The sequence below is a fragment of the Passer domesticus genome, chromosome 4 (assembly GCF_036417665.1).
Source record: "Passer domesticus isolate bPasDom1 chromosome 4, bPasDom1.hap1, whole genome shotgun sequence".
Lineage (NCBI taxonomy): Eukaryota > Metazoa > Chordata > Aves > Passeriformes > Passeridae > Passer > Passer domesticus.
In genome coordinates, this window is record NC_087477.1 from 7,540,260 (window position 1) to 7,555,929 (window position 15,670).

A 15,670-nucleotide genomic window follows, 5' to 3' on the forward strand; every position below is an offset into this window, starting at 1 on the left:
AAGCCATGATCTTCTAGCAGTTAGAAAGCTGCGGACACAGTCCGGGTGTTGTGCGGCTTCACTCTTCGCATCCTAGAAGGTACCGCGCTCTCCGTCTCTCGGACGCGATCAAGCGGCTCTTCGCGCAGAGAGCACTGTGCCGGTCACTGTGCGCTCCGGAGCTCTCTTTCTGCCGAAAGACGCCTGGCAGCGGCATTTAACTTCGGACAGCTCCGTATCTCCGTTTTCTGCATTTCTTGTCTTCTGCGGCTCAGCAAAACGCTTTTCCACTGTGTCTAGCAAGAAGAAACTGTGCCAGCACAGGATACGTCCACGGACTTGTGTTCTCAATTCCCGAGTTCTCGGCATCTCAGAAACTAAAGGGAAGAGCAAGGTTATCTGTGGTAGGCTGGGGCAGAACTAGAAGCAAGCAGAGCAAAGTTGTCCAAGAATACCTTCCATTGGAATGCTAATGGCAATTGAAGAGGCAGGCGTGTGCTAAGCCTTGAAATTCTAGCAGTTAGAAAGCTTCGGACACAGTCCGGGTGTTGTGCGGCTTCACTCTTCGCATCCTGGAAGGTGCCGTGCGCTCCGTCTCTCGGATGACATCTAGCGGGTGTTTGCGCAGAGAACGCTGTGCTGATCGCTGTTCTAAATATTTTTGTGGGTATTTGGGATGTTTTGGTTCGTTTTTGTGATGTTTTGGAAAGTTTTGTAATATTTCGGTTCCTTTCGGCGGGTTTTGAAATAATTTGCCCGGATTTTTAAATGTTTTTATTTGTTTTTATTATTTTTTGGCATGTTTTTTGTGTGTTTTGATCAGTTCTGTCTGGTTTTCTAGTATTTTGGCTTATTTTCCGAATGTTTTGATCACTTTTGGCGGGTTCTAAAGTATTTCGTCTGGTGTTTTGATTGTTTTAATTTGTTTTGATTTGTTTTTCTTATGTTTTGGTGGGTTCTTGGAAAGGTTTGGTTCATTTTTGCGTATTTTTAATTATTTTAGCGGGTTTTTGGAATGTTTTGGTTTGCATTGATTTTCTTTCTAATGTTTTGATGGATTTTTTGAATGTTTTTTACGTCTATTGGGAATGTTGTGATCAGTTTCGGCGGGTGTATTAACATTTTGGCAGGTTTTTGGAATGTTGTGATTTGTTTTGATTTTTTTTTACAATATTTCGGCTGGTTTGGGAAATTTTGATTACTTTTGATTTGTTTTACAATATTTTGCCTGGTGTTTGGAATTTCTTGGTTTGTTTTGATTTGTTTTTATAAAGTTTTTGGAAAATTTTGATTCGTTTTGGCAGGTTTTAAAATAATTTGGCGGGCTTAAAATAATTTGGCGAGTTTTTACAATGTTTTAGCTGGTTTTGATTTGTTTTTATTATGTTTTGGCAAGCTTTTTGAAATATTTGGATCAGTTCTGGCTGGTTTTCTAGTATTTTGGCATCTCTTCAGAATGTTTTGATCCGTTTTGGCAGGTTTTAATATATTCTGGCAGGTTTTTAGAATATTTTGTTTGGTTTTCCTATGTCTTTATTATGTTTTGGAGGGCTTTTGGAATGGTTTGATTACTTTGGGCGGGTTTTTAGGATTTTTTTGGTTGGTTTTGATTTGTTTTTTTTATGTTTAGTCAGGTTTTTGGTGTGTTTGGATTAGTTTTGGTGGGCTTTATCATGTTTTAGCGGGTTTTTTGAATGTTTTGTTCACTTCTGACTAATTTTATAATATTTTGGCAGGTTTTCAGTATGTTTTGATCAGTTTTTGGGGAGTTCTAAAATATTTTGTTTAGTTTGTGGAATGTTTTTTTGTTTAGATTTGTTTTATGTTTTGGCATGTTTTTTGTATGTTTTGATCAGTTCTGGCTGGTTTTATAGTATTTTTTGTTTTCTTTTCAATATATTTTGATCAGTTTTGGAGGATTTTAAAACATTTTAGTAGGTTTTTAGAATGTTTTGGTTGGTTTTGTTTTGTTTTTTGAATGTTTTGGCCAGTTTTTTGAATGTTTTGATCACTTCTAACTGGTTTTCTAGTGTTTTGGTGTCTTTTCAGAATATTTTGATCAGTTTTGGCAGGTTCTAAAAAATTTGGCAGGTTTTTATGATGTTTTGATATGTTTTGTTTTTATTATGTTTTGGTGGGTTTTCAGACTATTTTGGTGGGGTTTTAGAATGTTTTGTATTCTCTTGTGTTGTTTTAATTGTGTTAGCAGGTTTTGGAAAATTTTGATTTGATTTGGCGGGTTTTTATTATGTTTTATCGGGTTTTCAGAAAGTTTTCATCACTTCTGTCTGGTTTTATAATATTTTGGTGGGTTTTGGAACGTTTTGATTTGTTTTTGGCAGGTTTTAAAATGTTTTGGCAGGTTTTTTGAATGTTTTGGTTGGTCTTGACTTGTTTTGACAATGTTTTGACGAGTTTTTTTGAATGTTTTGATCAGTTCTGGCTGGTTTGACAATATTTAGTCATATTTTGGAATGTTTTGGTTTGTTGATATTTGTTTTTAGTATGTTTTTGCAAGTTATTGAATGTTTTTATCACTTCTGACTGGTGTTATAATATTTTGGCATCTTTTCAGAATGTTTTGATCAGTCTTGGCCGATTCTAAACTATTTTGGTTGGTGTTTGGATGTTTTGGTTGGTTTTCATTTGTTCTTATTATGTTTTGGCTGGTTTTCGGTATATTTTGGTGGGGTTTTTAGAATGTTTTGGTTGGTTTTCATTTGTTTTTAATATGGTTTGGAGGGTTTTAGAATATTTTGATTCATTTAGGCAAGTTTAAAAATATTTTGGCGGGTTTGGCCTCTTAAATTCTTGGACAACTTTTCTGTGTTTGCTGCTGGTTCTACTCCAGCTTACAGCAGATAACCCCGGTCTTCCCTTTAGGCTGAAAGATGCCGAAAAATGGGGAACTTTAAAACACAAGTCGGGGGACATATACTGTGCTGGCACAGTTTCTGCTTGCTAGGCACAGTGGAAAAGTTTTTTGCTGAGATGCAGAAGACGAGAAATGCAGAATACAGAGACACGGAGCTGTCAAAAGTTAAGGGCAGCTGCCAGGCATCTTTTGGCAGAAGGAGCGTCCCGGAGCGCACTGCAACCGGCACCGTCATCTCTGTGTGAAGAGCCGCTTCCCTTCTGTCCAGGAAACATAAAACACCATCCCTGGTTCCTGATGTCCGTTTGTAGCAGGCACTTGGCACTTAAAATCCAGCCACAGTTGCTCGGGGTGTCACCTTCTTCTCGGAGGCATCCCGCGATTTTCGGATTTTCTGCTGGGAAACAGTCACTCTGTGGCACTGGTCATTGGACACAAATGACGTCACATTTCACTGAGAAACAAAACATACCAGGCCAGGTTACTGATGTCAATTTGCAGGAGGCTCTTGGCACTGTCAACACTCACAGTTGCTGACAGTGGCACCTTGCATCCAGGAGACATCCTGAGACATTTGAAATTCCATCAGGCACAAATCCTCTCTGGGCCACTGGCCCCTGGACACAAATGTTGGCTGTTTAAGGTGGGAAATGAAGCTCGTGAGCCCAAATTCCTGATTTCAGTTTGCAGGAGGCACTTGGCGATGTCCAACTAGCCATAGTTGCTGATGGTGGCCCCTTGCATCTAAGAGGCATCCTGTGAGATTTAGAATTACAGCAGGCAGCTGGCCACTCAGTGCCACTGGCCCCTGGACACGAACGCTGTCCCTTTTCCCTGGGAAAGGAAACTCACTAGCCCAAGTTTCTGATGTCCGTTTACAGGAGGCACTTGGCACTGTCAAAACAGCCACAGTTGCCTCTGGTGTTACCTTGCGTCCGGGAGGAATCCTGCAAGTTTGGAAGTTCAGCAGCCACCAATCCTCTCTGGGCCACTGGCCAATAGCCAAAAAACGCGGGCTCTTTCACCCGGGAAATGAAACTGACCAGCCCGTTTGCAGGAGGCACTTGGCACTGTTAATCCAGCACTCGTTGCATGTCGTGACAACATGGGCCTGGGAGGCATCCTGTGAGGTTCGGAATTTCAGCAGGCCACCAGACATTCCAGGCCATATTCCCATGGACGGGGTAGCTGGCCCTTTTCCCCAGAGAAACAAAAGTCACCAGGCCAGGTTCCTGATGTCAGTTTGCAGGAGGCACTTGGCACTGTCAAACCAGCCACAGTTGCCTGTGGGGGCACCTTGCATCTCGGAGGTATCCTGATCCGTTCAGAATTTCAGCAGGCAGCCGGCCACTCTGGGCCACCGGGCACCAGACAAGAATGATGGCCTTATCCCAGAGAAACAAAAGTCAGCAGGCCAGGTTCCTGATTTCAGTTTGCAGGAGGCACTTGGCACTGTCAAACCAGCCACAGTTGCCTGGGGGGCACATTTCATCTCGGCGGCATCCTGATCCGTTCAGAATTTCAGCAGGCAGCCGGCCACTCCGGGCCACAGGGCCCCGGACACGAAAGATGGATTTCCCCAGAGAAACAAAAGTCACCAGGCCAGGTTCCTGATGTCACTTTGCAGGAGGCACTTGGCACTGTCAAACCAGCCACAGTTGCCTGTGGGGGCACCTTGCATCTGGGCGGCATCATGACCCGTGCTGAATTTCAGCAGGCATCCACCCACCCCGCGCCACCGGGCCCTGGAGAGGAACGATGGCCTTTCCCCAGAGAAACAAAGGTCACCAGGCCAGGTTCCTGATGTCAGTTTGCAGGAGGCACTTGGCACTGTCAAACCAATCACAGTTGCCTGTGGGGGCACATTGCATCTGGGAGGTATCCTGATCCGTGCGGAATTTCAGCAGGCAGCCGGCCACTCCGGTCCACTGGGCACTGGACATCATCTATGGCCTTTCCTCAGAGAAACAAAAGTCACTAGGCCCGGTTCCTGATGTCAATTTGCAGGAGGCACTTGGCACTGTCAAACCAACTGCAGGTGCCTTTGGGGGCACCTTGCGTCTGGGAGGTATCCTCAACCGTGGAATTTCAGCAGGCAGCCGGCCACTCCGGGCCACCGGGCCCCGGACATGAACCATGGCCTTTCCCCAGAGAAACAAAAGTCACCAGGCCAGGTTCCTGATGTCAGTTTGCAGGAGGCACTTGGCACTGTCAAACCAGCCACAGTTGCCTCTGGGGGCACCTTCCATCTGGGAGGTATCCTGATCCGTTCGGAATTTCAGCAGGCAGCCGCCAACTGCGTGCCAAAGCGCACTGGGTACGAACGATGGCCTTTCCCCAGAGAAACAAAAGTCACCAGGCCAGGTTCCTGATGTCAGTTTGCAGGAGGCACTTGGCACTGTCAAACAAGTGACAGTTACCTGTGGGAGCACATTGCGTCTGGGAGGTATCCTCAACCGTGAGGAATTTCAGCAGTCAGCCGGCCAATCCGGGCCAGCGGGCCCCGGACAAGAATGATGACCTTTCCCCAGAGAAACAAAAGTCACCAGGCCAGGTTCCTGATGTCAGTTTGCAGGAGGCACTTGGCACTGTCAAACCAGCCACAGTTGCCTGTGGGGGCACCTTGCATCTGGGCGGCATCATGATCCGTGCTGAATTTCAGCAGGCATCCGGCCACCCCGCGCCACCGGGCCCTGGAGAGGAACGATGGCCTTTCCCCAGAGAAACAAAGGTCACCAGGCCAGGTTCCTGATGTCAGTTTGCAGGAGGCACTTGGCACTGTCAAACCAGCCACAGGTGCCTGTGGGGGCACCTTGCATCTGGGAGGCATCCTGATCCGTGCGGAATTTCAGGAGGCAGCCGGCCACCCAGGGCCACCGAGACCCGGACAAGAATGATGACCTTTCCCTAGAGAAACAAAAGTCACCAGGCCACGTTCCTGATGTCAGTTTGCAGGAGGCACTTGGCACTGTCAAACCAACCACAGTTGCCTGCGGGGGCAACTTGCATCTGGGAGGTATCCTGATCCGTGCGGAATTTCAGCAGGCAGCCGGCCACTCCGGTCCACTGGGCACTGGACATCATCTATGGCCTTTCCTCAGAGAAACAAAAGTCACTAGGCCTGGTTCCTGATGTCAATTTGCAGGAGGCACTTGGCACTGTCAAACCAACCGCAGGTGCCTTTGGGGGCACCTTGCGTCTGGGAGGTATCCTCAACCGTGAGGAATTTCAGCAGGCAGCCGGCCACTCCGGGCCACCGGGCCCCGGACATGAACCATGGCCTTTCCCCAGAGAAACAAAAGTCACCAGGCCAGGTTCCTGATGTCAGTTTGCAGGAGGCACTTGGCACTCTCAAACCAGCCACAGTTGCCTGTGGTGGTACTTTCGGTCTGGGAGGTATCGTGATCCATGCGGAATTTCAGTAGGCAGCCGGCCACTCCGGTCCACTGGGCACTGGACATCATCTATGGACTTTCTCCAGAGAAACAAAAGTCACTAGGCCCGGTTCCTGATGTCAATTTGCAGGAGGCACTTGGCACTGTCAAACCAACCGCAGGTGCCTTTGGGGGCACCTTGCGTCTGGGAGGTATCCTCAACCTTGAGGAATTTCAGCAGGCAGCCGGCCACTACAGGCCACCCGTCCCTGGAAACGTACAATGGCCTTTCCCCAGAGAAACAAAAGCACCAGGCTAGGTTCCTGATGTCAGTTTGCAGGAGGCACTTGGCACTGTCAAACCAGCCACAGTTGCCTGTTGCAGTATTTTCGATCTGGGAGGTATCCTCATCCGTTAAGAATTTCTGCAGGCTGCCGGCGACGCCGGGCCACCGGGCCCTGGACAAGAATGATGGCCCTTTCCCAGAGAAACAAAAGTCACCAGGCCAGGTTCCTGATGTCAGTTTGCAGGAGGCACTAGGCACTGTCAAACCAGCCACAGTTGCCTGTGGTGGTACTTTCGGTATGGGAGGTATCCTGATCCATGCGGAATTTCAGCAGGCAGCCGGCCACTGTGGGCCACCTGGCGCTGGACATGAACCATGGCCATTCCCCAGAGAAACAAAAGTCACCAGGCCAGGTTCCTGATGTCAGTTAGCAGGAGGCTCTGGGCACCGTCAAACCAACCGCAGGTGCCTGTGGGGGCGCCTTGCGTCTGGGAGGTATCCTGATCCGTTCGGAATTTCAGCAGGCAGGCAGCCACTCCGGGCCAGCGGGCCCCGGACAAGAATGATGACCTTTCCCCAGAGAAACAAAAGTCACCAGGCCAGGTTCCTGATGTCAGTTTGCAGGAGGCACTTGGCACTGTCAAACCAGCCACAGTTGCCTGTGGGGGCACCTTGCATCTGGGCGGCATCATGATCCGTGCTGAATTTCAGCAGGCATCCGGCCACCCCGCGCCACCGGGCCCTGGAGAGGAACGATGGCCTTTCCCCAGAGAAACAAAGGTCACCAGGCCAGGTTCCTGATGTCAGTTTGCAGGAGGCACTTGGCACTGTCAAACCAGCCACAGGTGCCTGTGGGGGCACCTTGCATCTGGGAGGCATCCTGATCCGTGCGGAATTTCAGGAGGCAGCCGGCCACCCAGGGCCACCGAGACCCGGACAAGAATGATGACCTTTCCCCAGAGAAACAAAAGTCACCAGGCCACGTTCCTGATGTCAGTTTGCAGGAGGCACTTGGCACTGTCAAACCAACCACAGTTGCCTGCGGGGGCAACTTGCATCTGGGAGGTATCCTGATCCGTGCGGAATTTCAGCAGGCAGCCGGCCACTCCGGTCCACTGGGCACTGGACATCATCTATGGCCTTTCCTCAGAGAAACAAAAGTCACTAGGCCTGGTTCCTGATGTCAATTTGCAGGAGGCACTTGGCACTGTCAAACCAACCGCAGGTGCCTTTGGGGGCACCTTGCGTCTGGGAGGTATCCTCAACCGTGAGGAATTTCAGCAGGCAGCCGGCCACTCCGGGCCACCGGGCCCCGGACATGAACCATGGCCTTTCCCCAGAGAAACAAAAGTCACCAGGCCAGGTTCCTGATGTCAGTTTGCAGGAGGCACTTGGCACTCTCAAACCAGCCACAGTTGCCTGTGGTGGTACTTTCGGTCTGGGAGGTATCGTGATCCATGCGGAATTTCAGTAGGCAGCCGGCCACTCCGGTCCACTGGGCACTGGACATCATCTATGGACTTTCTCCAGAGAAACAAAAGTCACTAGGCCCGGTTCCTGATGTCAATTTGCAGGAGGCACTTGGCACTGTCAAACCAACCGCAGGTGCCTTTGGGGGCACCTTGCGTCTGGGAGGTATCCTCAACCTTGAGGAATTTCAGCAGGCAGCCGGCCACTACAGGCCACCCGTCCCTGGAAACGTACAATGGCCTTTCCCCAGAGAAACAAAAGCACCAGGCTAGGTTCCTGATGTCAGTTTGCAGGAGGCACTTGGCACTGTCAAACCAGCCACAGTTGCCTGTTGCAGTATTTTCGATCTGGGAGGTATCCTCATCCGTTAAGAATTTCTGCAGGCTGCCGGCCACGCCGGGCCACCGGGCCCTGGACAAGAATGATGGCCCTTTCCCAGAGAAACAAAAGTCACCAGGCCAGGTTCCTGATGTCAGTTTGCAGGAGGCACTAGGCACTGTCAAACCAGCCACAGTTGCCTGTGGTGGTACTTTCGGTATGGGAGGTATCCTGATCCATGCGGAATTTCAGCAGGCAGCCGGCCACTGTGGGCCACCTGGCGCTGGACATGAACCATGGCCATTCCCCAGAGAAACAAAAGTCACCAGGCCAGGTTCCTGATGTCAGTTAGCAGGAGGCTCTGGGCACCGTCAAACCAACCGCAGGTGCCTGTGGGGGCGCCTTGCGTCTGGGAGGTATCCTGATCCGTTCGGAATTTCAGCAGGCAGGCAGCCACTCCGGGCCAGCGGGCCCCGGACAAGAATGATGGCCTTTCCCCAGAGAAACAAAAGTCACCAGGCCAGGTTCCTGATGTCAGTTTGCAGGAGGCACTTGGCACTGTCAAACCAGCCACAGTTGCCTGTGGGGGCACCTTCCATCTGGGAGGTATCCTGATCCATGCGGAATTTCAGAAGGCGGCCGTCCACTCTGGGCCTTCGGGTCCAGGAGAGGAACGATGGCCTTTCCCCAGAGAAACAAAAGTCACTAGGCCAGGTTCCTGATGTCAGTTTGCAGGAGGCACTTGGCACTGTCAAACCAGCCACAGTTGCCTAGTGGGGGCACATTGCATCTGGGCGGCATCCTGATCCATTCGGAATTTCAGCAGGCAGCCGCCAACTGCGTGCCAAAGGGCACTGGGTACGAACGATGGCCTTTCCCCAGAGAAACAAAAGTCACCAGGCCAGGTTCCTGATGTCAGTTTGCAGGAGGCACTTGGCACTGTCAAACCAGCCACAGTTGCCTGTGTGGGCACCTTGCATCTGGGAGGTATCCTGATCCGTTCAGAATTTCAGCAGGCATCCGACCACTCCGGGCCGCCGGGCCCTGGATAGGAACGATGTCCTTTCCCCAGAGAAACAAAAGTCACCAGGCCAGGCTGCTGATATCAGTTTGCAGGAGGCACTTGGCACTGTCAAACCAGCCACAGGTGCCTTTGGGGGCACCTTTAATCTGGGCGTCATCCTGATCCGTACGGAATTTCAGCAGGCTGCGGGGCACTCCTGGCCTACGGGTCCTGGATATGAACCATGGCCTTTCCCCAGAGAAACAAAACTCACCAGGCCTGGTTCCTGATGTCAGTTTGCAGGAGGCACTTGGCACTGTCAATCCAGCCACAGTTGGCTGTGGGGGCACCTTGCATCTGGGACGTATCCTGATCCGTGCGGAATTTCAGCAGGCAGCCGGCCACTCCGGGCCACCGGGCACTGGACATAATCTATGGCCTTTCCCCAGAGAAACAAAAGTCACCAGGCCAGGTTCCTGATGTCAGTTTGCAGGAGGCACTTGGCACTGTCAAACCAACTGCAGGTGCCTTTGGGGGCACCTTGCATCTGGGCGGCATCCTGATCCATTCAGAATTTCAGCAGGCAACCGGCCTCTCAGGTCCAACTGGTCCAGGATATGAACCATGGCCTTTCCCCAGAGAAACAAAAGTCACCAGTCCAGGTTCCTGATGTCAGTTTGCAGGAGGCACTTGGCACTGTCAAACCAGCCACAGTTGCCTGCGGGGGCAACTTGCATCTGGGAGGTATCCTGATCCGTGCGGAATTTCAGCAGGCAGCCGGCCACTCCGGTCCACTGGGCACTGGACATCATCTATGGCCTTTCCTCAGAGAAACAAAAGTCACTAGGCCTGGTTCCTGATGTCAATTTGCAGGAGGCACTTGGCACTGTCAAACCAACCGCAGGTGCCTTTGGGGGCACCTTGCGTCTGGGAGGTATCCTCAACCTTGAGGAATTTCAGCAGGCAGCCGGCCACTCCGGGCCACCGGGCCCCGGACATGAACCATGGCCTTTCCCCAGAGAAACAAAAGTCACCAGGCCAGGTTCCTGATGGCAGTTTGCAGGAGGCACTTGGCACTGTCAAACCAGCCACAGTTGCCTGTGGGGGCACCTTCCATCTGGGAGGTATCCTCAACCGTGAGGAATTTCAGCAGGCGGCCGGCCACTCTGGGCCTTCGGGTCCAGGAGAGGAACGATGGCCTTTCCCCAGAGAAACAAAAGTCACTAGGCCAGGTTCCTGATGTCAGTTTGCAGGAGGCACTTGGCACTGTCAAACCAGCCACAGTTCTCTTTTGGGGCTCCTTTCATCTGGGAGGTATCCTCAACCGTGAGGAATTTCAGCAGGCAGCCGCCAACTGCGTGCCAAAGCGCACTGGGTACGAACGATGGCCTTTCCCCAGAGAAACAAAACTCACCAGGCCAGGTTCCTGATGTCAGTTTGCAGGAGGCACTTGGCACTGTCAAATAAGTGACAGTTACCTGTGGGAGCACGTTGCGTCTGGGAGGTATCCTCAACCGTGAGGAATTTCAGCAGGCTGCCGACCACTACGGGCCAGCGGGCCCCGGACAAGAATGATGACCTTTCCCCAGAGAAACAAAAGTCACCAGGCCAGGTTCCTGATGTCAGTTTGCAGGAGGCACTTGGCACTGTCAAACCAGCCGCAGTTGCCTGTGTGGGCACCTTGCATCTGGGAGGTATCCTCAACCGTGAGGAATTTCAGAAGGCAGCCAGCCACTCCGGGCCACCGGGCCGCGGACATGAACCATGGCCTTTCCCCAGAGAAACAAAAGTCACCAGGCCAGGTTCCTGATGTCAGTTTGCAGGAGGCACTTGGCACTCTCAAACCAGCCACAGTTGCCTGTGGTGGTACTTTCGGTCTGGGAGGTATCGTGATCCATGCGGAATTTCAGTAGGCAGCCGGCCACTCCGGTCCACTGGGCACTGGACATCATCTATGGACTTTCCCCAGAGAAACAAAAGTCACTAGGCCCGGTTCCTGATGTCAATTTGCAGGAGGCACTTGGCACTGTCAAACCAACCGCAGGTGCCTTTGGGGGAACCTTGCGTCTGGGAGGTATCCTCAACCTTGAGGAATTTCAGCAGGCAGCCGGCCACTACAGGCCACCCGTCCCTGGAAACGTACAATGGCCTTTCCCCAGAGAAACAAAAGCACCAGGCTAGGTTCCTGATGTCAGTTTGCAGGAGGCACTTGGCACTGTCAAACCAGCCACAGTTGCCTGTTGCAGTATTTTCGATCTGGGAGGTATCCTCATCCGTTAAGAATTTCTGCAGGCTGCCGGCCACGCCGGGCCACCGGGCCCTGGACAAGAATGATGGCCCTTTCCCAGAGAAACAAAAGTCACCAGGCCAGGTTCCTGATGTCAGTTTGCAGGAGGCACTAGGCACTGTCAAACCAGCCACAGTTGCCTGTGGTGGTACTTTCGGTATGGGAGGTATCCTGATCCATGCGGAATTTCAGCAGGCAGCCGGCCACTGTGGGCCACCTGGCGCTGGACATGAACCATGGCCATTCCCCAGAGAAACAAAAGTCACCAGGCCAGGTTCCTGATGTCAGTTAGCAGGAGGCTCTGGGCACCGTCAAACCAACCGCAGGTGCCTGTGGGGGCGCCTTGCGTCTGGGAGGTATCCTGATCCGTTCGGAATTTCAGCAGGCAGGCAGCCACTCCGGGCCAGCGGGCCCCGGACAAGAATGATGGCCTTTCCCCAGAGAAACAAAAGTCACCATGCCAGGTTCCTGATGTCAGTTTGCAGGAGGCACTTGACACTGTCAAACCAGCCACAGTTGCCTGTGGGGGCACCTTCCATCTGGGAGGTATCCTGATCCATGCGGAATTTCAGAAGGCGGCCGTCCACTCTGGGCCTTCGGGTCCAGGAGAGGAACGATGGCCTTTCCCCAGAGAAACAAAAGTCACTAGGCCAGGTTCCTGATGTCAGTTTGCAGGAGGCACTTGGCACTGTCAAACCAGCCACAGTTGCCTAGTGGGGGCACATTGCATCTGGGCGGCATCCTGATCCATTCGGAATTTCAGCAGGGAGCCGCCAACTGCGTGCCAAAGGGCACTGGGTACGAACGATGGCCTTTCCCCAGAGAAACAAAAGTCACCAGGCCAGGTTCCTGATGTCAGTTTGCAGGAGGCACTTGGCACTGTCAAACCAGCCACAGTTGCCTGTGGGGGCACCTTGCATCTGGGAGGCATCCTGATCCGTGCGGAATTTCAGGAGGCAGCCGGCCACCCAGGGCCACCGAGCCCCGGACAAGAATGATGACCTTTCCCCAGAGAAACAAAAGTCACCAGGCCACGTTCCTGATGTCAGTTTGCAGGAGGCACTTGGCACTGTCAAACCAACCACAGTTGCCTGCGGGGGCAACTTGCATCTGGGAGGTATCCTGATCCGTGCGGAATTTCAGCAGGCAGCCGGCCACTCCGGTCCACTGGGCACTGGACATCATCTATGGCCTTTCCTCAGAGAAACAAAAGTCACTAGGCCTGGTTCCTGATGTCAATTTGCAGGAGGCACTTGGCACTGTCAAACCAACCGCAGGTGCCTTTGGGGGCACCTTGCGTCTGGGAGGTATCCTCAACCGTGAGGAATTTCAGCAGGCAGCCGGCCACTCCGGGCCACCGGGCCCCGGACATGAACCATGGCCTTTCCCCAGAGAAACAAAAGTCACCAGGCCAGGTTCCTGATGTCAGTTTGCAGGAGGCACTTGGCACTCTCAAACCAGCCACAGTTGCCTGTGGTGGTACTTTCGGTCTGGGAGGTATCGTGATCCATGCGGAATTTCAGTAGGCAGCCGGCCACTCCGCTCCACTGGGCACTGGACATCATCTATGGACTTTCTCCAGAGAAACAAAAGTCACTAGGCCCGGTTCCTGATGTCAATTTGCAGGAGGCACTTGGCACTGTCAAACCAACCGCAGGTGCCTTTGGGGGCATCTTGCGTCTGGGAGGTATCCTCAACCTTGAGGAATTTCAGCAGGCAGCCGGCCACTACAGGCCACCCGTCCCTGGAAAGGTACAATGGCCTTTCCCCAGAGAAACAAAAGCACCAGGCTAGGTTCCTGATGTCAGTTTGCAGGAGGCACTTGGCACTGTCAAACCAGCCACAGTTGCCTGTTGCAGTATTTTCGATCTGGGAGGTATCCTCATCCGTTAAGAATTTCTGCAGGCTGCCGGCCACGCCGGGCCACCGGGCCCTGGACAAGAATGATGGCCCTTTCCCAGAGAAACAAAAGTCACCAGGCCAGGTTCCTGATGTCAGTTTGCAGGAGGCACTAGGCACTGTCAAACCAGCCACAGTTGCCTGTGGTGGTACTTTCGGTATGGGAGGTATCCTGATCCATGCGGAATTTCAGCAGGCAGCCGGCCACTGTGGGCCACCTGGCGCTGGACATGAACCATGGCCATTCCCCAGAGAAACAAAAGTCACCAGGCCAGGTTCCTGATGTCAGTTAGCAGGAGGCTCTGGGCACCGTCAAACCAACCGCAGGTGCCTGTGGGGGCGCCTTGCGTCTGGGAGGTATCCTGATCCGTTCGGAATTTCAGCAGGCAGGCAGCCACTCCGGGCCAGCGGGCCCCGGACAAGAATGATGGCCTTTCCCCAGAGAAACAAAAGTCACCAGGCCAGGTTCCTGATGTCAGTTTGCAGGAGGCACTTGGCACTGTCAAACCAGCCACAGTTGCCTGTGGGGGCACCTTCCATCTGGGAGGTATCCTGATCCATGCGGAATTTCAGAAGGCGGCCGTCCACTCTGGGCCTTCGGGTCCAGGAGAGGAACGATGGCCTTTCCCCAGAGAAACAAAAGTCACCAGGCCAGGTTCCTGATGTCAGTTTGCAGGAGGCACTTGGCACTGTCAAACCAGCCACAGTTGCCTGTGTGGGCACCTTGCATCTGGGAGGTATCCTGATCCGTTCAGAATTTCAGCAGGCATCCGACCACTCCGGGCCGCCGGGCCCTGGATAGGAACGATGTCCTTTCCCCAGAGAAACAAAAGTCACCAGGCCAGGCTGCTGATATCAGTTTGCAGGAGGCACTTGGCACTGTCAAACCAGCCACAGGTGCCTTTGGGGGCACCTTTAATCTGGGCGTCATCCTGATCCGTACGGAATTTCAGCAGGCTGCGGGGCACTCCTGGCCTACGGGTCCTGGATATGAACCATGGCCTTTCCCCAGAGAAACAAAACTCACCAGGCCTGGTTCCTGATGTCAGTTTGCAGGAGGCACTTGGCACTGTCAATCCAGCCACAGTTGGCTGTGGGGGCACCTTGCATCTGGGACGTATCCTGATCCGTGCGGAATTTCAGCAGGCAGCCGGCCACTCCGGGCCACCGGGCACTGGACATAATCTATGGCCTTTCCCCAGAGAAACAAAAGTCACCAGGCCAGGTTCCTGATGTCAGTTTGCAGGAGGCACTTGGCACTGTCAAACCAACTGCAGGTGCCTTTGGGGGCACCTTGCATCTGGGCGGCATCCTGATCCATTCAGAATTTCAGCAGGCAACCGGCCTCTCAGGTCCAACTGGTCCAGGATATGAACCATGGCCTTTCCCCAGAGAAACAAAAGTCACCAGTCCAGGTTCCTGATGTCAGTTTGCAGGAGGCACTTGGCACTGTCAAACCAGCCACAGTTGCCTGCGGGGGCAACTTGCATCTGGGAGGTATCCTGATCCGTGCGGAATTTGAGCAGGCAGCCGGCCACTCCGGTCCACTGGGCACTGGACATCATCTATGGCCTTTCCTCAGAGAAACAAAAGTCACTAGGCCTGGTTCCTGATGTCAATTTGCAGGAGGCACTTGGCACTGTCAAACCAACCGCAGGTGCCTTTGGGGGCACCTTGCGTCTGGGAGGTATCCTCAACCGTGAGGAATTTCAGCAGGCAGCCGGCCACTCCGGGCCACCGGGCCCCGGACATGAACCATGGCCTTTCCCCAGAGAAACAAAAGTCACCAGGCCAGGTTCCTGATGGCAGTTTGCAGGAGGCACTTGGCACTGTCAAACCAGCCACAGTTGCCTGCGGGGGCACCTTCCATCTGGGAGGTATCCTGATCCATGCGGAATTTCAGCAGGCGGCCGGCCACTCTGGGCCTTCGGGTCCAGGAGAGGAACGATGGCCTTTCCCCAGAGAAACAAAAGTCACTAGGCCAGGTTCCTGATGTCAGTTTGCAGGAGGCACTTGGCACTGTCAAACCAGCCACAGTTCTCTTTTGGGGCTCCTTTCATCTGGGAGGTATCCTCAACCGTGAGGAATTTCAGCAGGCAGCCGCCAACTGCGTGCCAAAGCGCACTGGGTACGAACGATGGCCTTTCCCCAGAGAAACAAAACTCACCAGGCCAGGTTC